Here is a 24,997-nt window from a genome sequence, read left to right as displayed (position 1 = left end):
TAAGTACACAAGGTTTATCTTTCCAAAATAATTACATATACATTGTAATGCAAATTATAATACATTAACTTATAGTTTATTGATTACTCCCTAAACAGAGACCATGACTCATTAGGACAATTATTAGAATAACAGTTCTGACAGGCAGCTTACAGCATACTTGAATCACATGTTTGCATATAAGACCCTTCAGAGAAGCACACAGGCCTGAGGCAACCTGGGCTAAAAAACCTGATTGATTTGTCTTATGCAATGGCTGTACTATGAGCAGGGGCCTAAGTCACTCCAAGACCTCTCCCACCTCACTGCTAGAACTTTATCAAGTTTATATTAGAGGCTGTCTTCTTAATTTCTCTTCTTTTCCCAGATTAGGAACTAACTATATCTTATATTTAATACATTGTTATCTTTACTAATCCATTTTTTAGCATCACCCAAATAAGTTTAACCATCATATTAAAAATCTCAAGCTGTGTCCATTATTCCAAAGAAACACAATAAAAAAGAAAGACTATAGCATCTTCCTCCAGTCTGGGGATACTTCTCTGTTGCAGCTGCTAGCAATTTATTATGAAAAGTCAGAGAAGGGAAGCAAAATCTGCTGTCAAAGCATAAATAGAGTATTATAAAATGCATAAATACAGATGTCTCAAACCTGTTTTGGGGGGAAGAGGAAAAAACCTGCCTACCTTGAAGTTAAGAAAAGGGGAGCAGGGGAATGACTACACTGATAAGTGGGAAGAAGCTATCCAATCCAAATGGGGCTCATTCACTATCCAAGTGAAAATGAAACTTTCAACAACAACAAAACAACTGTAACCGCAGACTGAAATATTTCAAGTGTAATTTTATGAATAGAGATAACAATCTTCCCTAAATGTAAACCAGATTCAAATAAAAATATTAGCTTGCAACATGCAGTTGAGACTTCTTTGCCATATTTCCTTTCCTTCTTCCTTTCTTTCCTTCTTTCTTCCTTCCTTTGCTTCTTCCTTTCCTTCTTCCTTTCTTCTTGTTATTAGATGGTTATTACAGAGATCAACAACAGTTTCTGAGACAGCTTATGTATGGTTTCCCAGAAGCTTCCTGGATATTTTTGCTCTGTATGCCAGGAGAAACTCTTTCCCTCCTCAGAAGTAGCAGAAGCAGCAAGCTGACCCATAGCTGTTCCAAGCTACTGCTAACATGATGTTGGATCTGGGGCCATGGTGTTGCCAGGTCTTAAGAAGAGGAGGCAGTGAGAACTGAGTGGAGGGTCAGGCTTAGTCTTTGAGGTTGGATTATTTAATTGTGCCTCCATAAGCTTTTTCAATTTTCCCTCTGAGAGTTATCTTTACTGTCATTTATGATCTTTCTTACTGCTAGAATGTGTGTCTACTTTCATGGGGATTTGGGCTAGGTGACTGTTAAGAACTCAGCCTAATCTCCTTTTCAAAACTTCAGTCCAACTCTGGCCAAGAAGCAAACATCTTTTAACCTATGATTTATTCTGAGAAACGTAATCTACTCTTTGTATGATGAGCCCACATTTGGCTCTGTCTCTCTTGATTTCTTCTCATCTTCAATAAACATTTAGGGAAAAGTGGAAGGCAATTCCTGAACTCAATCTGCCCTATTCCTGTATTAGCACTCATTCCCTACTATGACAGCAGAGCTGTAACGTGTCACTCTCTAAGACACAAAGTTTCTGCGTTGTGCAAGTTCTCATACAAGGAGTTTGTATTATTAGCCTAGAATTTTAGGCTTGAGTTCAGATTAAAATTCAGATCTCTATAATAAATGATAATAAGCATTGGGTATTATAATCTAGTCAACTATAATTACACAATTATTGATAAAATAACTGTTGATAAACAATGCATACTTCTGGATATTAATATTTTACAACTAAATGATGAAGAAAGCTGTTTGTTGCCTTCCGCTTGATCCTTGGTTAATAAGATCGACATTGCAGATGTTCATGTAAGCTGTATTGATGGTTAATGGTGCATGATACTCTAGGTGGTTCCCATAACCTTGCTTTGTCTACTAGAAGCTGACTCAATTGATATGATAATAGAGAAAAGAGCTGGGCTGGACAGGCACAATTTGCATAGCCTTTAAATTTGCCATCATTAGATAGCTGACTGCTCCTAAAAATTCTTTTTCAGTTGTCAGTGACAACAAAATGTGAGACAAGCAGTACTACTGGCAAGACAGTCACACCGGTGGGGGCATCAAATTTTGGAAGCTTTTATCCTATTACCCAACAGTGTGTTTCTACAGGCAACAACCAGGAATTTTAGGAACTCCTCTATGGCCACTTGCCATTTACCGAAGTAGAGAGTGGACAGATATTACACTAGGGCTACAAGACCCAGTGTAGAATTTTTGTGAAACAAATAAAATAATGACAAAAAATCTTTAAAACTTTTATGCCTATTTCCTCATTTAAGAGAATAATTAGTAAATATAGGACAAACTATATTAATTTCAGAGCTTTGTGGAATTTTTTTTGCCTAGGATTTTAAAAAACATTTTATTAAAAAACATGTTTAACAAAACCATCTAACAGTGAATACAATTGACAATCTATGTGTCTTTCCACTAAAATAGTTTACCTTTTGTGAAATCTAAAAAAAAGAGAGACCTAAAATAATCTTTTGAGAAAACTTCATTTTTTGATTGAGTATATCCAATTTAATGGGAAAAAAGAATTGAAATATCTAAAGTGGAAATTATTATACTATCTTTATAAGATTCATTCAATAAATACACTAGGATATCAATCTGGGAAATGTTATAAAGATGGGTTTGTTAAAGCTGCTTTAGTTCAAAGGCAGTTGGGGAGAACACAGGCTTGTCATGAAAAATATGAACACTCAAATGAGCAAGACTCCATGATAGTCTGTAGATCAAATTTAACCCTAGCCAAAGCAAACTTTTCTAGGACATCTAGGTAAGAAAAGTCTTGAGGCTGGTATTTGTAGTGCAACCTAGCAGGATATCAGATGACTTGAAATAGGTATAAGTAAAACAAATCCAAAAGAAGAAAGAAGAGAGAACTTGGTTTATTTGCCAGTTTAAAGGCATTTGGGGGAGGATATTTTTTAATGTTTATAGAAATTATACTGAACTGAACTTGCTGAGGATTAAAAAAAAAATCATGCCCAGGTGGTCAATCTTTCAGTGATGAGATTCTCTCCAGAACTGGAATGGCAAGTTCTCATGGATCAGCCATTAACTTGAAGACCTTCCAGCTTGGGCAGACTTGTCAAGGGGATGGTCTTTGAGAAAACTGGGTCTACTTCCTAAGTAGTAATGTACTGCAGTACATTACTAACTAGTTTGGTAAGAGAAAATAAATTTATGCAGGAAAAGGACTTATGGACAAACTGCATAAGGATGAATTTGTCACCTCTCTCCCATCCAAATTACGGCTGCCAAATTACCAAATGAAGGTGAAATTAAACAGATGTAAGAGAAGGCTAAGAGGTACAATTAGGTGATTCTCTTTCTGCTAGTATTAGAATCCAGAAGACTGGAGAGCAAATACTTCTTTAGTCACTGACTAATATGATCCTGGGACAGTCACCTTTTCTGCCTCAGTTTCCCTAACAAAAAAGTTGAAATAATAATAGCGTCTACCTTTCAGGATTGTTTGAGCAGTAAATAAGATATTTATAAAATCATGCATAGTGCTTGATACATAATAAGTGCTTAATAAAGCCTTGTGTCCTATTTGTGCTTCATAAAATCTTAAAAGTTTCTCAATAAAAATATAATGCTGGACTGAAAGCTCTAATGAAGATATTATTAAGAGGGGGTACAGATATAATCCATACACTTAAAAACAAAGTGTCAATCAGGTCTGCCTGCTCTCTCAATACCAAACAATTAATTAGCACTTATTAAATACTTACAATGCACATTGTAAGTGCTGGGACTGCAAAACAAGACACACACACACACACACACATTCCTTAGGAATCTGAAAGAGGGCAGAGTTCTAATGTGAAAAGGAAATGGTGTATATGTGTGTATGTGTATGTATGTGTGTGTGTGTGTGTGTGTGTGTGTGTGTGTGTGTGTGTGTGTGTGTGTGTAGTTAGAGAGGGAGCAGAATGGAATAAAATATATTAATGAGCATGGGAAATTCAAGAGATCTGATGAGGGGAAAAATAATCTGAGTACAGGAAAATTTCCCTAGACAGAAAGAACTGATAGTGTCCAAACAACCAAACTCAACCCTCAAACCAAGGATGACTCAGTATAGACGAGCATATCTCTTAACATGCAGTTGAGAACTGAATCTAGCATCTCAGGTACTACTATCTACGTCACATTGTTGAACTATCACAGGAAGGTATTGGACTAGATAGACTGTATGTTCCTATGACATAGTAAGGAGGAGGGAGGCCACTGCTACTTGGAGTCTTTTAGGAAATACGTGTTTGACCAGGGCAGAGCCCAGCACGCCCTTCCACAAGAAGTGAGCTGGCATACTGCACAGAGTATGCAATCATAATACCAAGATAGTATGATAAATGAGCAAGAGAAAAATAGTCATTAAAGGAATAGAAAGTTTGATTTATGAGCACTGAGGGAAATACTATACTGCTTGGATAAGCAACAGCTCAAGATCACTGAAATAACCATCCACAAGAGAAGCCTTGGGAGAAACAGGTTGGGTTTCTCTTCGAGTCTATGAAAAGCTGTCAGGAAATAGAAGAATTAGACACAGTCTTTGCAGCTCTGGAGGTTACAACTAGGACCAATTGACACACATTATAGTGATTCAGTGTTCAGCCCAATTAAAAAAACTGCTAAGACTTCCTAATAATTCCGAAACTGAACAGGTTTTCTTGTGAAGCCATTTTCAGGATTAAGATTATAAAAAGAACTATGTCAACCCCAAATAAACTCAATGACATCCTAGTGTTTAACTAGAAGTGACATTAAATCAAAAGGGAGAACACTTGAGAGGAATATACAAGAATATCTGGAGGCAAATGACTTGAGTCAATTTGGAGATTCATCAGGGGAGGAAATATTTAAATTAAGGAATAGGGTAGAAGATCAGACAGTAATGCCTTGTTTTTAACTTCTTTCTTAGCTTGGCCACCTACCTGCTTCTAAATACAGTCTAATAGAACTAGAAGGAATGGAGGTTAGAGCTTCATTTTTCCATGCCACTCATGATCAGGAAAAGGCCTTTTAAAGTATGACCTCCCCCTTAATTACTGCTTCTACCCACTAGGGAAACTATGAATGAGACAGATAGAAAAAGAGGGGGCAGAAGGTCAGGCTGGTATGTGCTTTGGAAGAATCTACAATGGTACTCTATTATTTCCTATTACTTCTAAATTTTTCAGCTTGATTTTCAAGAAAGGCCTGAAACTGCCTAATGATCTGGTGTGTTAATCAATCCATGATCTCATCAATGTGGCTATTCCCTCTATCAGGACATAGATCATGACCCATCCATACCCTCAAATCTGTGTAATGGATTCCTGACCACAATCTTCATCAGATAATCTACCCAATGAGCTAGAGGCCTTCTGGTCTGTTAAAAAAAAAAAAAAGTATTCCCCTGACTCTTACTTAGTCTGTCCATGTGTTATCCTCGGTTTTCACAACATTACAGGTCCAATGCTTTTTCTCCAGCCTTCACTTATTTGATCTTATTCCCTGCTATTTCCCAATAGACATTTTTAGATCCTAGACAGGCTGATCTAATAGCTCTCCACAAAGGTTCTTCTCATGCCTCCCTCTATGCTGACATAGCATCCTCTTCTCCTTTACCTATCCCACTTATCCCCTCAAATATTCTCTCTGCTTTGATGGCTGAACTGGATTCATCCCATATTTCTTTTCTTTTTTTTTTCATTCTTGGAATATTTTATTTTATTTTATTTTTAACTTTTATTTAGTCAATTTAGAATATTTTTCCTTGGTTACAAGAATTATATTCTTTCCCTCCCCTCCCCCAAACCCCTTCCTCGTAGCTGATGCATAATTCCACTGGGTTTTACATGTGTCCTTTATCAAAACCTATTTCCATATTGTTATGTTTGCACTAGGGTGATCATATATATCTATATATATGAGTCTATATCCCCATCAACCCATGCTCATCCCATATTTCTATTTGGTATTACACGGCTTAGCATCTATTGGTTCTCTAATTTTTGTACATATAAATTTGGCCTCTTTGACAATCTTTATACGGTCAGGAATTATACTTTTTTGTGTTCCCTCCAATGCTGAAGTATAAACAGACAGTGTTATTGACTAAATGATGGATGTATTGGTGTCTGTTTCTAGCAGAGGCTAGAATCAAGGTGTAGATATCCCAAACTTTGCTTAATTCCAAGAATTAAGTTGTATGAGTTAAGTAGGAAGTATCATGTTTTCCCTTAAAGACATAAAAAAAAACAACCTAAAGTAAAATAGGAATGATTTGGGGGTCATCCATACTACTAGAAGGGTTGAAGAAAAATTTATTCTTCTTGACAAATGATTGGGAAAAATGCATTGTTATTTTAAAGGTAGATTAACTAAGGAATTGATGTTGAAGATTGATATTGAATTGAGATTTCTCTCCTATAAGGAAGGAACATGCAAGTTTTTTCAGTCCATTTAAAAGGGTCTCTTCTCCCATAAAGCTTAACAGCGTCTATGGCTTCAAAGGGCTCAAACAAATTCATATTGGGATTCATTTCATTCTCTACCTCTAGCAGTTGTAGGCTCATTCTACTGCAGGTAATTTTGGTATAATCACTGTGAAAATCTGGTTCTTCCTACCCTTCTCTTTATGAAGCCGTGGGTTGACAATAAGTCATTAATATTACTTTGACTAGGCTTTAACAATCAAAACTGAGTATGACATAAGAACACAAAACTTTATCCCAGGCAAGAAAGAATATTATAAAAATAAGATTTCCTATGTAGTGAAATCTATTAAAAAATAAATTCTGTTATAAAGTGATCATCAAAAATAGCATTACCAACTTAATTCACAAAACATTTATTATTTGCCTATTCTGTGGAAGGTACAGTACAAGAGGTTGGGAATTCAAAGATGAAAAAATGGTATAGGCACCTGTACTCCATGAGCTTCCTCAGTCTATTTGGGACGGGGGCTGGGACATGACATATGTACAACTTAGTATGGAGGAATATGACCTCAACACAAATACTTCTAAGTAGAGTACATTGAGAAGCAAAGTCCTCTAGGAAAATGTGAGGAAAGCCTGAGTAGGAAGCCTGAGAAGGAAGGAATATTTTAGAGGTAGGAAGATGAAAAGAGATGAGATGACTTAAATGCAGAAGAGAGTTCTATAGTCTGTACATCACAGGCACTCAATGTGGAATTGAATTTGATCAAGCCTGGGTTTAGGTTTTTGTCCTGTCCCCTAGATAGCCCTATCTCAGACCACTTGCTTGAAAGCTTTCTTTTCCCCTTTCTTTTTCTCCTTTCACCTCTAGAGGAACTCCTCTGTAAAATGTTCCATGAAGTATTCTGATTCCTTTTCCTTCTAATATGTTCAACCATAACCCATAGATTTAATCACAGATAACCAGACTTATCTCCACCTTGGCCAGGATGACATTATCAGAAAGCCATTAATGGTCTGGAACTAAAAGAAAAGCTCATTAATAAGAGCAAAAGTGTACAAAGGTAAAAAAGGAAATTTTTTATTAAAAATATTGATTATGACCTGGGGCACCAGAGACATTGATCTTTTTGCATCCTTCACAAGGGAAAAAATGTTCAAACCAACATGGTATTGATTTATTGTGAAACCTACTCAATAGCCAGCTCAGAAGTAGCAAACCTCAAGAATAATCATCATCCAGAATTAGCACTGAGACACAATTTTTGTGTGTCTATCTACAGATATACAAACTTCTATGTACATGTTTATGCGTGTCAGGATATATAGACACACAGCTAAGATATATTTGAGTCAATTTGATGAAATCTTATCCAAGCCTATGTTCAGTTAATCTTAACCTTGAGTTCCTGAGTCTTAGAGGAGGCCCTTTGAGATCAACTAATTCAACTTGTACCTGAAGCAAGTTCCTCTAGAACTCTAATAACCTTGTACTATTTCCAAAACACCAGATTGATTATTTAAGAAAAGTGTTGTAAAGAGTGCTTAGTTTCGTATGAAGCCCTGTGCCGATTTCCTTTTGAATGAGATACAGTATGGAAGAGTGTCCTGGTAATGTCTTTTAAGGTCATTTTGGGTTCTGAGTATTGTAAAAGGGAAAAGAGGTAACTTGTGATGATATAAAAGGAGTTCTCCACTTAGGGGATGTTTACTTATTTTAGAAAGAATGTGGCACTGGAGTTTCAAATTTATCTGTTGTGTAATGTTGGGTTAGATGAAGGACCCTTTTAAACTACACATGGAACCTTTAAGCTGAAAGTCACAAAGGACCAGAATCTGCATTCTTTGTTCAGAAAAACCTTGTAGATTGCTATTGTATCCTGGGAGCTAAGGTCTAAGGCAGGAGAGGCATTTCTCCTATGTAAATGATGTGGAGGGGTTTGGGGGAGGGGAGGTAAAGAGGACTGTCACAGATAAAAAAGCTCAACAAACCCCAGATCTTAGCCTTCCCTCCTTCCTTTTTTTCTTAAACCCTTACTTTCCATCTTAGGATCAATATTGTGTATTAATTACATAGCTAAGAGTTTCTGAGGCCACATTTGAAGCCAGGAGCTCTCAATCCACTGAGCCACCCAGTGGCCCCCAAACTCTCCGATTTCTGACTTGGGCAAGTCCCTTGTCCTAAAGGATTTTGAAAGTCTTGTCCAGCTGCAGAGTGATAAGCCTACATTCTGTACTGGAGGGCCTTTATTCCAGACCAGGAAGCACCAGCTACACCAGAAAAATGGTAGGGGGCTTGAGTTAGTTTTATCCTCCATCACTGATTTAGTTAGTACATTGTTGGGGTAGCAGGTGGAAAGCCTCTTTGGAGGGGTAAGGAGGGGATTTCCACCAGCTGTGCTCCCCAGCAGCAGCTGGGACTGACATCTGTGCTATTGCATGTGACCCAGGTGCTAGAGGGTCTTTGGGGAACTGATGTTCCATGCATCTGTGATCGGATTGGTCAGGAGTCCTTATTCATTGGGAAACCTCCTGGGGAATTCTCATTGCTATGACTCCATTTCAAAGTGACAGTCTCACTAATACAGGAAAGCTGCCTTTGACTGGCCTTAAGGAGATTTACTGACCCTTGACATATGGCATAGAAATAATTGGCTGGGGAGGTAGTTGCCAGACTATGCCATCAGTTTATTTAGCATGAGGCTAATGCTGCCGGAAATGAAACCAAGTCAAAATGGAGGTATTTGATCTCAGAAATTTGAATCAAAGACTCGTGGAATCTTAGAACCATAAGGTAGTGTGTGCAGCTCAGTTGATTTAAAAACAGACTAGAGACTAAGGCTGGTAGTTCTTGCTCACACACCAGATCCCATCCACTATATGGTGAGAAGAAAAGACACCGTGTTTCTAGGTTGCAAAGTCTGTGTTAAGGAGATCTGGAACAAGCATGAGCAACTGCCAGACTCTAGCCCATAGCCAGGCATTCAGGCTACTAAATCAATTGGCTTGTGGAGCTCAGCTGCTACATCAGTGAAGAAGGAAAAAGACCCACTTTTATGCCAGGTTCTGAAGCCACAGTCAATTTGGTGTCGTTATATCCAGTGGAATAAGGAGAGTTATTGAGAAGAAGTTCTCCATTCCATGTGGAAGTCAAGATTCAGGTATGGTTCGAAGATTTATAATCATTACAACTGAAAATACGAATCCATCAGTTCCCTGATCATCAGCTATTACTGACTGAAGCTCCTGGTTTCTGTCTTTGTAAAAAATGGAGACTTGGACTGACCAAGTGGGGACTTTCTAGGAAAAATCCTGGACTGGAGAGTCAGTGGAACAGCAGCAGCCTGGGAGCCGTCTGGCGGATGCCAGTCCTATGTGGAGACTGCCAGCCTTGTCATTCATTAACACATAATTATAGACTTTCAGCATTAGCTGATGCTTGGTGGTTCCCGAAACAACAGTATTTTAAAACAATTGAAAAAGAAATTAATTTAAATAATTAGAACAGGGCCTCTTGAGTGTTTCACATGTGTGCAAGAATTTTTTCCTGCTGAGATCAGAAAAATCTTCATGCAGAAGACTTTGCTTTTCTTTCAGTGGTACCAATCTTGAACCTGACTGTCCTAGTGCTTAGGAACTAATGATAGGATTTTTCTTTCTTTTTTGGGGGGTGGGAGTGTATGTGGTGGTGAAGAGCCCATGATACAGACTGGACTGTTTAGAAAGCTAGTTCCACTCCAAAGAGACATTCCAAAGTAGCTTCCGAGATACTGCTGACATAACAGATTCTTTATCTTCAACTATGTTCTGAATTATTTGTATATTCCTTCTGACTCACCTAGGGTCAAAACCTCAAAGCTACCTTTGGCTTTACTTTCTCCTTGAATCTCACATCTAATCAGTTGCCAAATCCTTTTAATTCCTTTTCTGAAATATCTCTTGAATCCATCCCTTTATATCATCATTTTTCAAGTTCAGGCTCAGATGATGTAAATCCTTGTAGGCTCTTAACAGGTTGTTTGCCTACTTCTATCTTCTCCCTTTAAAAGGCCAATCTTTGATTGAGATCCCCAGTTTGAAACCTCTCTAGGGTTTCCCACTGCCTACTGAAGAAAGTCTAAGCTCCCTTGCCTGGAATTAAAAATCCTTCACAATCTGACACTATTAGACTTTTCAAGCCTTATTATTCATTGATCTCCTCCAAGAACCCTCCAGTTTAGTCAAACTGGATGGTTCACTTGCTATTTCTCAAATACTTTGCTGCCTCTGTCTTGGCTCATATTGTTCCTTTTTCCTAGAAAGTCTTCCCTGCTCCACCTTCTTTTCCCTTACAAATTCCAGCTCCAAAGGTCCCCACATTATGAAGTCTCCTGTTATTCTCCAGCTAGAAGTGATTCCGCCTTCCCCTGAATTATTATTTGTATTCCTCATATGGCACTCATTAATATCTCTCTGTGTTATATTGAGCCATGAACCTGTTTTATTTTTCTCACTAGACTCTAAGTTTCTTGAGGATAAGGACCATGTCATATGCATCTTTGTATCTACATAGCAACTAGAACATAGTAGTATTCAGTAACTGAATGTGCCTGAACAAAAGAGGAAATGCAATTTAGGAGGAAAAAAATGACTCCTAAGCCCCAATAATATAAGTATTTCATTCTTGACTGATTTCCCCCTCTCACGTTTTCTGTAAGTTTCCCTCTTTTTTTCCCAATGGAACCTGTAGAGGGTTTTAATATATGTGGGTGGAGGATCTTCCATGTTGGTGGTGCAGGAATTGAGCAAGTTCCCCATAGAATAGAGGATAATTCTTTCAAAATCTTGCTTTGGAACAGACTAGTTCAGAGAAGAAATAGGAAGGATACTGAAGATGTGTACTGCCTGCAATGCTTACATGGAAAACACCTTTGGTTAATACATGCTTCTCCAACTATAACATACATGAGATAAACCCAGTATGCTAGGAGGAAAGAGATGGTGATGGTTTGAAGCAGGAACAAAGTTTTCCATGTGTAACTATTGCTTCGTGGTCTTAATTCAAAGAGATCCAAGAGTAAATGTCAGTACTGCCAATAGTGATAAATGTCTCCATGTTTTATAGATCAACTCCCAAATGGTTTGCTGCCCTATATGTTGGGTATCTTATTACCTGTTGAAGAAAACCTAACGATATCCACCAAGAACTACTTTATATGCTGGAAGACCAACTAGTAGGCTTCAGTTGACTTAAAAATGGAGCACTTTCATGTGCTCAAAAATGAATAGTTATCCTTTGTGGAAACGTGTTAAGATACAAACTGATAAATATGAATCCATTTTAGATGAAAACTCTTTGATGCATGCTTTGGTGCCAAGGATTCAAAATAGCCTGAAATAAGGGAATCAAAGGATCTCCAAAGCATCTGCAGGGATTTGCCACAGGGGCCTAAAGTCCTAACTTACTAACAGTTCTCAGAGCAAAGCTGTCTCAAAGAATTACCTACTCTGCTCCTTCCAAATAAGCATATAATGAGCTGAATTGTTGGCAAGAAGACTTCACCCTTTCCTAGACTGAGAGTGCAAAGAGGTGCTGAGTATTACAATCATATTAATCTTCCAGGAGCTAGTCCCACCCATTCAGAATCACAGGTCATTCAAGCGTAGCCCTTTTGGGCCACCCTGCCACAACTAGAGAAGGTTCCCTAGAGGAACTCCAGGTTTATATAATTCTGTGTATCTGTGCTCCTAAAATTATAGCTTATGAGGTTCCACCAGTCAGCCAGAGAACACTATTAATAAAGCAAAGGCATTTACTGAGATAGCATAGTAAAAAGATTTATAGAATATCTCTCTACCTTCAATAAAGATATATGCTCTCCCACAAAAATATAAACCATTAATAGAAAAAGTAATAAGAATTATGTAAGAGAGGCCCACATGTGGTAAACACATGTGGAACTCCCATTTATGATGAAAGACCTTGGTATCCTTTCAAAACATCCTCATCCTACTTCTTGGTAGGTGCGTTCTTTGAATGGGTTCACTGGATTTGCTCTTTGCAGGGCACCCTGTCTCCCCCCCCCCCCAAGCCCAGTTGGCAAAATTGAAGCTTTTAGCTTCCAACTGGGCTAAAATCCATGGCTTGGGCTCTGTTGGAAAGCCAGACCCCTTATCCTAGGGCTAGTGGGAAAGCTCTTCCAGGTTTGCCTCTCATACTCTCAGCTTTGAGGTCTGCTATCTCCCAACCAGGATCCAATAAGTTCCCAATTCCAAGTGCTATACTCTCTTGACTCTCCACAAAGAAGGGTGAAGGAAGCAATATTCTTGCATTCCCTTCAAAGTCTATGATTAAGATATACATTCCCTGTAGTCATATGCTTCTAATGGAAGATACCATTGCTAATTGAGGATAGAATGGCAAAAGGAGAAGAATATCCCACCCTACTTTGCTGTACTCTTGTTAGCAATGCTCCAAAAAGCTCTTCCTTATAAGTTGATTGACTCACCCATGATGCCCTTATTTTAAAACTCTCAATCTTTCCCTTTTCCCTGTATAAATAAGTGGGAAAAAGTACTGAGGCAATCCATGCCCAAAGGTCAATCCATGGTCATATCTCCTAACCCTTAGAAAAAAATGTAGATGAGCACTCAAAAACTTATGTCCTTAAAAACTTCAAATAGCTGATTTGTAATTTTATCAAATGGATAGGGGCCTCAATTGATCAAACCCAGATCAAACTACTGATTGATTAGAGACCTATAGTTATACCTCCCCCAAAGCCCTAGATGAATACAACTAATTGTGGAAGGCAGCAGGACTCAAAAACTTCTGCCTCTCTGGGTACTTATTTTTTTTTCCAAGTTATCATATCCTTCTATACAGTTTCTACTGCATTGAGAGGAATCAAGATAATTTAATAATAATTCAATTATCTAATAATTTTATGGTTCAAATTTCTCTTAGGAACTGATTTTTTTCAAATTGATCTAAACTATTTACCCTAAAGCTTTTCTTTTTCTTAAAAATAAATAAATAAATAAAATCCCCACCATTCTAATACTCTAAGGAAACGGAATAATCTCATCAAAATCGGTATTTTCTCTAAAGCAACACACTGTAACCCATCCATGCCTGCTCAGCCTGGACAATCCTTGTTTCAGATCTCTCATAAGTCTACCACAGGGTGTCAATTGAAGGATTTGACACAAATTTTCCTTAGGTTCTTATATTATTATTATTTTTATGTATTGTACAATATCTTATGCATTGTACAAAAGTAGGACCTTGTCTCAGACAAGTTTATCCCCACCTCACTGGCCTGAAAATTCTTCTTCAGCAATTTTGTCACTTTTTCGTCCTCAAGTCCATGTTCTGGAGTCTTAGAAGTGGGGATGGTTTGGCTCCCAGAGAATAAACAAATGAAAAGCATGTATCATGTGTCTATTATGGCCAGGTGATGTATTAAATCCTGGGGATCAAATACAAAAAGCAAGACCCTGTCCTCAAGAACCTTATATTCTACGAAAAGAGGAGAGTGCTGGCTGGGGAATGGTATTCTGGTTTAGGGGGTTGGTAGGAAGGTGAAGTGAATTCAAAATAGCACCTGACTCCCATCCACTTTCCAGAAGCAATGGTAACACCAAGTGGATTATCTTTCTTAGAATAAGTGGTAGAAAATAGGAAGGAAGGAAACAGGGTAGATTGCAAAGGTGGTGAGGGTATAGGGTTGGGTAGGATGCGGAAGCAAGACCTAGTTTGAAGCTGGTTACATAGAAAGTACTAGGTGATTTTGTGCTTTCACTCTCAGTCACCAATTAAGACAGCTCACCCCTAGGGCAGAAGTTCCAAAGCTAAGTGGATTAACTCAAATACACATTTACATTCCCACAGATACACATTTCAGATTTCACATACTGACAGCCTGGATCCAGTAGCAGTTTTTTTTTTCCTAAATACTATTTCTAACCTCTGTGGACCCATTAGTAGTGTTCCTGTGTTTTCACCAGTGACTGTAATATCTCCCAATTTAGTATCATCTGCAAATTTCATTAATGTGCTATTTACTCCCTCTTTTTGATCATTAAAAAAGATGCTTAATAAGATTCCACCCGGCACTGACTCCTGTGACACTATGCTACAAACCTCGTCCTCCACTGAATTCATTAGCCTTTTGCATTACTCTATTTATCATCTTTAAAGCAACCAATCTAGAATCCTTCAAAGGATTGCCCCTAGTACTTTTACTGAGAGTCATGTAAGTTCTTTCACCCTACAATTTTTTTTGACTCTCTTAAAAATTTCTCCAACTCAATGGGGTTGTTTATTACTAATGATCTCTTAGAATAATGTATAAAATCTGTCTTCCCATTTTAATATTTGTTAATTTTTTTCCTATAAGAATGGTACACATATTTGCTAATTTTCTGAGAGAAAAGGGGGTCAGGATATTTTTTAATGCTCTGGAGAGAACAAGATGGTATTGCTTCTTGTTGGAATCAGTCAACAAAGTCGAGTGGAAAGAATATTAGATTTGGAGGCTGAGGACCTGGATTCTGACCCTTATTACTTGTATGATCTTATGGACATCCCTTCTCCTTTCAAGGCCTTGGTTTGCTTACCTCTACAGTGAAGAGGAGGTGGGCAACATCTTTAAGATTCCTTATAAATCTAAATTGGCCATCCTATGAACGGCCAGAGTATTCATTTGGGCCCAGATCAAACTCTCCCTCCTATAGGAAATCTGCTTGGTTGCTCAAGCCCAAAGATGATCTCTTCCTCCTCTAAATTCTTTTCATACTCACTGTTTGTATACTGAAGGAATCAGAGGCATCTAGGTGGTATAGTGGATAGAGTGCAGGACCTTGTTCAGTGCCAGTCTCAGGGCACTTACTAACTGGGTAACTTTGGAATAGTATTCTGGTTTCCTGACTGCCTCAGTTTCCCCCTCTATGGGGATAATAATAGCACCTAGCTTCCCAGAGCTGTTATGTGGATCAAATGGGATATTTATGAAATACTTTGCAAACCTAAAAGCACTATATGAATACTAGCTATTATCATTGCTCATTCTACCATTTAATCATATGCTGAAAGCAATGTTTTGCAGAACAGAATGCTAGATTTGGAATCAGGAGACCCAAGTTAAAATTCTTCCTCTAACACTTGTTAGCTGAGTACACTTAGACTTGAAAGGGGTCTCAGAAGTCACTGAGTTTAAAGTCTCTCCTCACCTGTGCTGAGCACCTTCTTACTGTGAGGTCTGAATACCTCATGAAGTAAGTAAGTAGTCTGTCTCACTGCTGGTCTGGGCTGGTTGTCAGTGAGGCTCTTATTCAAAATCAGCACCCTCTGACCTTCCACCCACTGGTGATAGTTCGAGGATCTGAAGCAAGAGGGGTTAGACCTCTCCTCTCTCTGTGGCAGCTTTCACCTATCTGTGGGATAGTGGGCATGTCTCCCTTTAGTCGTCTTTAAACTATTCCTCATCTGAGTTTTTTTGAGATTTGTTTTCGAAATCAACTTGGCCGTCATCCACAGGATACTCTCCTCTATATGGGGAGCCCAGAATTGTATAGAGCATTCCAGAAACATGGGAACCTCCTGCACAGAACACAGGTCAACGAACATTTCCCATGGCTGTAGTCTGAATGATCTGTTCACTCCCCACCCCCCCAATTCTAGTTAAGACATACAGTTTACTAAGTTCTAAATTGTTAGCTTTGGATCCCCCATTCTTAGCACCATGCCTGACCTACAGCAGGACTGAGGGGATAAACTCAGATAGAAAGATCAAACCCAAGCTTGGGGATGACTAAATGACACCATATATATTTCGTTCCAAGATGTAACTGATAAAGGATAATAAATGTTGTCCTATGGGATGCAATGAAAGAGGATGCTCACTCCATAAACAAACCAAAATAAGTAATGGAAAAGTCTGGAGCAAGTGCAGTTAATTATAACCCACTATAGCTGTGCTTTATTTCTAAGCCTTTCACTAGGACCTGGGTTTAGGAGGGGATGCTATTTTACCTTGGACCCTTCAATTGTTGGGCCATTCTCTAGTCTTTGTTTGATGTCCTTGCTGACCATTACTTTTTCAGAGGTACTTTTTCCATCCTAGCAATGACTGTTGGTCTCTGGATGGGCCCCTAGATTTCTCATATCCCACCCTGGGAAATACTGGAGAAAATGTTGTAAGCACATCTACCCTTTTACCTAAACAACTGTAAGGAATATCTTCTTTAATTAGAAGGTGCCCTAGATTCCTCAAAGTCTTGGCTAAGGGCATGACTAATTCCTTAATCCAAATAAAGTGTCCCCTTCTCCATCTTTATTTTTTGGCGAAGGCCCAGTAAACTTCTATTTCCCACATGGACTTCCCCAGGACAGGGAATGTATTTTATTCATCTCTGTATCCCCTGCAGGGCCTGGCACTGTCCCTTGTACTAAGCAAATGCTTGTTGCATGCATACATGAATGAATCAAAGAAAAGAAGAATGAATGAATGAATGAATGAATGACCATTTATAGCTTAGACTCTTCCAATGGTCTCATTATGTTTGCTCTCTTGTACCAAATGTGGCTGCTGAAATTGTTGTAGGACTTCAACTCTGGGGACACTCAGGCAGAATGATCTTGGAAAAGAAAACACACAGGGTAAGTCTTGATTCCCTACAGGAATATGCCTATAGTCATAATGAGGTTAAGAAACCAAAGGCTAAAAATGCCTAGGAATAATAGTGTATAGATAACAACGCAGGTTACAGACAATTAAATTTTGACCTATCTTAAGCTAGGCTTTGTTTTCCTTATTGGAATAGTAACAAAATAAAAAAGAATCCAGATGGGCTTTTAGAGTTGACTGAAATGAGATATGACTTATAATGCCATAATGAAATCCTGCCCAGTTGAATACCCTTCACTGGGAAATCCAAAAGGACTATCAATATCAGGATCATTAGAAACTGGCTATCAAAGGTGGAGAAATTAGGGTACTTTTGGCCATGGTCAGTGAAAAATCCTGCTCTCAGCAAACTGTCCTATAGATAATCTAAGCTGCTGGAGCAACTAAGCATGGGTTTTGATTGAAGCCTAAATGAAAAAAGAAGTTCAGTTTGCATTGGGCCAAAGCTATTTCATTTTAATAATCTCTGGGCAATCTCTTGTTTATTTAAATGGAGGAAATTTTTAGCTGTTGAGTTGTCTGAATCAGACTTTTCCACCACACCCCCAAAGATTTTCATCTGGACTGAAAACTTAACACTCCATGTTTCAGCCAAAAGAAAAATTTGCAGCCAAGTTGTAAATCTCTGGAAAAAAAAGATTTATTTTAGCGACTAATTGAAATGCAGAAGGAACACTCACCAGTTACAAACAGTAATTATCCTCAAAAAGTTAGTAATGTGCCACTTTAATTAAATATCAATTTATAACCATAATTTCAAGAGCTATTGAATTGCAGCAATTGATTATTTAGTTTTAAAATGAAATGAATAAATTAATTCTCTAAGAATAATTTGAGCTAATGTGGGCATACATTTATAAACCCATGTAGATGCATGTAATTTTCTACACACATGCTGTCATGGGAGCATCAGCATGCCTTGACACCAGAAAATTTTCAGATTCTTAGAAAGTCTAACTATGGAGCAGCCTCAGCTTGTGGAAACCTCTTTGGCACAAGACCCAAAGCATTCTGAGATACTAAGACTGGAAAAATTCACTGGACTGGATAAGAGGCATTAGCTCACTGGGAGTGGGGGAAAAGTTCTTTATAGGACTCTTGTCTTTCGAGAGGAAGAGAGTGCTTTAGTCATATTTCTGCTAGTGCTTTTATCTATTTTCTGACCCCACCATCAAGGTGATACATACAAAGTCACCATCATCTCTTTAAACTCATACTCTGTGGAACAATGAGTAGAGAGGGCAGTAGGACTCAGTGGAAAGAATACTGGACAGAGAAAATATGGAATTTAGTTCTGACTCAGTGAGACACTGAGGAAAACATTTAACCTCTCTGGGCCTCAGTTTATCTGAAAGACAATAGAGCTGGTTAAACAGAATGATTTCCAAGGATCTCTGCAGATCTAAATTGCTTTATCCTCTCCACTTCCATCTCAGCTTCCTCTCAAACACAAATCAATAGGTGGAGGCTTTAGCCCAACTATTAACAGCTATGATTTAGAGTCTGTGGCTCCATTCCTACTAGAGCTGTATTTGTGTATGGGAAATACAATGTTGGCTTGACTGAGATTTTTGTTCTAGTTTTAGTCTCTTGAAGGGAATCCCTTTGAGAGGAGGAGGTGTAGTGCTGGTCTTTTTTTAGATATTTATAATACTTAGTATATCATAAGCCATCTAATACAACCTCTGAATTTTATAGTTGAGGAAACTAAAACTAAGGGAACTGAAGTAACTTACCAAGGTCCCATTGGTATTGATAACCAGAAGCAGGATCTGCACCCAGGTCTTCTGACTCTAAGAGTCTGGGCTTTTTCCATAGTGCTACACTGTTCATCCCAGGGTTGCTGGGAGGAGGCCCTTCACAAACTGTGCATCTCTAAATAAATGTAACATAATTATTGGTGATGATAATAATAAATCTGCCTACTAAAGGTCCTTTTGCACCTCACTCATGGCTAGAAATGGGTCAGATAGAAGATAAAGGAATCAACTCCACTCTTTAGCACAGCCCTTGGTTATGCTAACTCCAGTATTCACTTTCCAAATTTGTCAATCCAACCAGACAAGGGGACTTCTTCAATATATCATTTCAGGCCTCTTGGCTAATTAAGGGCATTGCCTTTTTTCAAGAGGGAACATTTAAAAGATAAGACATAATCTGAAAATTGGGCCCTAGGCAAAGTTTAAAGTCTCACTTGTAAAATGCCTTGTGTGTTTTTCATGACTGCCTAACACTGACATCTGAGAGGAATGATACTTGGTTTTTTAACCATACTGCCACTAATTTGTGCCAGCAAGAACAACATTTAGAATTGGTTTGACTATGGTGTTAACATGATTTGTAATAACATTTTGTAGCACTAGGAATCATTGTGATGAGATGGTATTATTTATTCTTTTACCTACTGAGATTGTTTTCCTTTGAGGGCTCATATTTTCTGGGGTAAACTTTCTGGGTCTTTTTAATCTTCTGGGATATGAAAAACATGTAGTCTTTGGTTTCTCCCATAATGTGACAACTTCACTAGTAAATAGGTTGCAGACTTTTAAGAGAGGCTAGGAACATTGTTAAGTCAAATCTTCATGGTTTATTTTTACTGATGTGGGTTTGGTGAATCAATTGTCTTAAAGGATAAAGCTCCTCCAAGTCAGAGATCACTTCCATCTGGCTAGAACTGTAGTCTGTTATTCAGAGAAAATAGGTGCTTAACATTTTTTGATTGATTTGATTAAGACGTTTTCATTAAGTCCAACCATTCTGTGATTCCTGAGAAAGGTTATTTCTGTGACCCCTTTCTCCTAAAAACTGAAATAAGCTCTTGAGATCCCCTTGTTCATTTATTCATTCTGTAAACATTTACTGAGTGCCTACTATGTGCAAAACACTACATTAGTTGATGGGAGAGCTATAAATAAAGACAAATAAGCCTCTGTCCCTACTCTCTAAGAGCTTATCATAGCAGATCAGAAGCATGCACAGATAAAGAAAATAAAAATAGGAAAATGATAAGGGCATGAGAAGACAAAGTGCTGTGATCAGAGCTGTGTTTTATAGGAACTACAATTCAATCAGCCCAGGGAGATGAACAAATGAATGAAAAAGAATTTATTCATCACCTATTGTATGTTAAACTATAGAAACTTTAACTACTTCTGAACATTAGGCTAAACTGACTTATATCATGGCTTTAAACTGAAAATTAAGTAAGCCAAGACTCTGGTTTTTAAGCAGCATCGAATTTTAGTAGGAAGAACACTGGATTTCAAGTCAAAAGGCATGTGAGAATCTTGGTTCCTATGCTTCCTAGAAGAATGGCTTTGGGTAAATCCCCAAGCTCTCAGAAATTGAAGTTCCTCATTTGTAAAGATATCATAATATCTACAACAGAGAGCCGTTCAATGGAAAGTTCTTTACAAAATATTGAAGTATAATAGCCTTCTTAATTTTCCATTTGAGGAAATAGATGGATCTCCTTGAATGAATTCCCATGTGACTAGTCAGACTGCTCAATACTTAAGACCACGAACAAATGGTAAAATTAAATTACAAGCCCTTTCCCCCCTCTTTCTCTCCTATCCCCACAGAGCCCTTGACCAGAATGCTAAAACTACTTGTTTACATTAGTAGGATGCTCAAGTAACTAGTGTATCAGAAGCTGAAGAGAATTGGCACAAAGCAGAATGAACGGGACAAATATCTTAAGGCCTTAGTGACATACAATCTCAAATATTCTAGCATAGCCGCACACTTCTGAGAACCATAAAAACAATGGACATTTTGGAGTCAGAATAGTAGGGGCTCAATTGCAACAAAAGTCTTGGAATACAAACCTGAATCTAAAAAGCAAACATGGAGAGGATCCCAAACCATTCACAGTTGTGGAAGCCTGGACTCCCCACCAAACTTTTAAAAAGGTGGCCCTTCATTTCCCCAATTTGATTAGAGAAGACACCATTCATCTCTTAAATGCCACATATATTGAGGCCCTGCCATTCCAAATGAGTGTCACCTGTAACCTAAAATGGACATCATCAGCTAAACGACTCCTAATCTACCCCCTCAGATGCAACATACATATAGTTTTTCAGTTTTCTATAGTTTGAATTGGGTTGGAATGGCGGGGAGGGGGTTCCTGAACATATGTATTGGAAATACTAAAGAAAATTATCTTTAAATAATTTCACTCTTAAGAAAGGATTACTTGGGATATAACTCTAAGGTTTCCACTTCAACTGTAGATATGCTGAGTTAGGTATTCAGGGGTTGAGGAGAACATTGAGGAGAACAAGGAAAGCTCAACTGAACAATTACTCCTAAATGGAGTAAACTTAATAGTGATGATTTCTACATAGCTTGTAGTGTAAGGTTTAAGGCATGACTACTAATTAGTGTTTTAACAAGTGTGTTAGCTCAGCCTTGTGCCATTCTAGAATACTACAGTATGGTAAATTAAGGGACTGTTCTCTAACCCCCCACCCCCCATCTTCTTTCATTAGTATTTTAATGGTAGGAGGTGGGGAAAAGCTGATCCATATTCAGGAGGAGAGGAGGGGAAAACAATAACAAATTGGCATCTCTTCTGAGAATTGCCCCACAGGCCAAGCATTTTTATGTTCTTAATCATTATTAAATGACTTAACATGACACCCAGAGCCTGGCGAATGATTGCATCCTGACATGAGAACGAATTACAAATGAAATGAAAGATCAAGCCGTATTAGAGGACTGCCTCTGGGAAATGAAAATCTTTAATTCTCTTTTATTATTGACATTTATTTGGCTGCCATGAATAACAACATAGCAAAGAGATTCAGCTCTGCTTGTGCACTGAATAGCTTATCCCAGGGCTCAAAACTGCATTAACATTTATCATGTTTGCTTTTGTAGCTGACACTGCTGCACAGATTCTCAATCCATCTTGTATTTATCATGCAGCACAGATATAGTGCAGCCTCTAATTTAAGTTCATTTTCATATGGTAAGAACAGCAAAGATTAGCAAATGTCCTTCAAATAAGCTCCTGGTTGTAAACATTTCCAAGGGTGGATTAATAGATTTGTTAACAAGATCGGTTTAAGGAATAAAATGAGCTCATGATGCAAATTCAATCTCTGGATAAGAGTGAAATTTTAAAGGTTTCAGTTTTGGAAAGGACTTGCAAAATCACATTGGAAAAGCTGCTGTTAGTGTAGTTTACATCATTCAAGTATACAAAGACTCTAAAAGGAATGTCTTCATATAGAGCAACCAAATAGCATTTTACTGACGTTTGGAAGATAGTACTATAGCTCCTACAAGATGAAATGTGTGATGGGGTTTGGGGCCTAAGGAGAGGAGGGAAGGCCCTGCTTGGGGTTGAGTGGGTAAGGAAGGACAGAGAAGGGTGGGGCTAGCAAGGGTCCTATTATTTTTCAAAACAGTATTTACAGAACAACTGGAGGAGGCTACTTGATAAAGGGGAAAAATTTTTAGATTGTTCTTCCTATAAGTATAGCAGGGATAGATAGTTTTACACTGTGAATTCTTCCCTTCAGTTGCAGAAATCAACATACTAAAAGGACTTTTCATCCCATGCAATGATAAAAGGTTACATGGCACCTAGAACTTGGCTTATGCTATTCTCCTGGCATGGAAACCCCCTCCCTTCTTGTACCTGGCCCATTACTTTCTACTCATTCTCCTGCCACTTAAGCCTTCCTTGATCTCCTCCTTCTCTGAATCCCCATAGTGCTTAAAGAGTCAGAGAACAGCGGAGTTGGAAGAGATCTCCAAGGCCATCTAGTCACCAATCTTAGTCACCATCCTCTACAGTGGATTTTGCATGTGTAGTGGGAAAATCACTACTTTAAAAGTGAATTTCACTGTTGCACAGTACTCATGATTAGAAATGGTTCTGCTGCAGTTATTAATCTTGGTTGCTGTTGGGTTCCACACCCCCAAAATTTTTAAAAAGATACTTTTCATAAACATTCATGGTAATTCAGGCAGGACATGCATGAACTATGTAGCAACAGTGTATAACAACTTTCAAACTTCCTTCCCCAAACCATAAAGTTACTCTAAAGCTCAACAAAAAGTTTTAATTCTATCCTTCAAAAAGGGAAAACTAAAAGAGAGGGTGGACACTTTCACATTAAGCATATGCTGTTTAACAAATGTTCTTGTGCCTACCTTGACTTTGAGTCAATGAAATGAACCCTGCCTCATTCTTAATTGGAAAAAAAAATATCCTCAATATAAAAGGAGAGGCACTGGGGCTCTCTAGGGACAGGTCATCCCAAGACCACTGCTGCAGTCCAGATAACCTCAAAGACAGGTTTTCGAAGGGACTTGGAGAGTCCCTGTTGCTCCATTCACTTACTGCTGCTAGTTCTGCAACTCCAGGGCAGATCACAACAAACACAGTAGCTTTCAAATACCTGTAATGAACCATCTTATTCTACCCACCTCCACAAATTCTGGGTTCTCTAAGACTAAGTACTGTAAGATCTTTCCACTGATTCTCATATGGCACAGTTTTCAAGGATTCCTCTTCATTATCTTGGCTGTCCCCCCATTTGTCAATTTTGATATTAAAATAGGTCCATAAACAGATATCATACTCCAAAGCAGACTGGCTAATGCAGGGGGTAGTTAGATTACTGCTTCCCTTATTTTGGGAGAAGGTCATTTTAAAAATTAAATTTATTTTATAAACAAACAAAAAGAAATTTTCTTTCCTTCCCACCTCAACACTCCTTATTTTAAAAAAATTAGAAAAAAAACTTTTTGTAACAGACATTCATAGTGAAACAAAATAAATTTCAACAATGGCTACATCTGAACAACTTATTTCTCATTCTGCACCTTGAGTCTGGGTGAATATAATTTAGAATTTATTTATAAATTTATAACTTATATTGTTTTTAACTTTGTTGGGCAAAGTAGGCATTTTGGGCAAATTTACATTGCAATACAGATAATATAATGTTTCTGCCTCCAATGTTTCCCTTCCTCAACTAAAGACTAGTTGTAATTCCTGTCTCCCCAACTAGACTGTTGGCTCCTTGAGGGCAGGGATCACCAGGTCTATATTACCTATAATAATGAACAGGCGGCATAGGGTTTGTAATCAGGAAGACCAGAGTTAAAATCCCACCGTAGTCACTTATTATCTGGGTGATGTGGGGCAAATTACTCAACTGTTGTCTGTGACAGCTTTCTCATTTATAAACTGGAGATAATAATAATGGCCACACCCCAAGGCTGTTATGAGGATTGAATAAGATCATATTAGTATAGCGCTTTGTAAACTTTTAAACATCATATGAATTCTAGGACCTAACACATGTTCAATTAGGTGATATTAAAACAGATGCTTAATCCTCATCTAAGGCAAATGAAAGAGGAGGACTGTGCTGGCAACCCCATGACCATTCATTGACTAATGCTGTAAAAATGACTGGCATGCTAGCCAGAACACCTTTGCCAATTTTTCCGCAAAATGCTGTGAACCAACAGTGGAGGAAAACTACAAGTGAGAATTCTGACTAATTGGAAATTCACTTAGCCCCCTGTATTTCAGTTCTTCATTTTCACAAAAGCTCAAACTTACCACACTAAAGAAGCAACAACTGCTTCACAAGGAGAGGGTGTCTCTAGTTCTCAGCAAAGACATTTAGATGGATGAAAAAATCTCACATTGAAAAAAATCGAAATAAATCACAGTTTTAGGATTTTCTCCACAAA

The 24,997-nt window shown here is 38.1% G+C and overlaps 1 protein-coding gene across 2 annotated transcripts in view; it reads right to left on the bottom strand.

The window, feature by feature from the left end:
- Nucleotides 1–24,997, bottom strand: part of ADK (adenosine kinase) — a 645,392-nt gene that overhangs the window by 38,008 nt on the left and 582,387 nt on the right. The gene's annotated exons all lie outside the window — the stretch shown is intronic.

This window comes from Monodelphis domestica, chromosome 1 (genome assembly GCF_027887165.1).
Source record: "Monodelphis domestica isolate mMonDom1 chromosome 1, mMonDom1.pri, whole genome shotgun sequence".
Classification (NCBI taxonomy): Eukaryota; Metazoa; Chordata; class Mammalia; order Didelphimorphia; family Didelphidae; genus Monodelphis; species Monodelphis domestica.
This window is presented reverse-complemented; position numbering and strand designations above follow the sequence as displayed.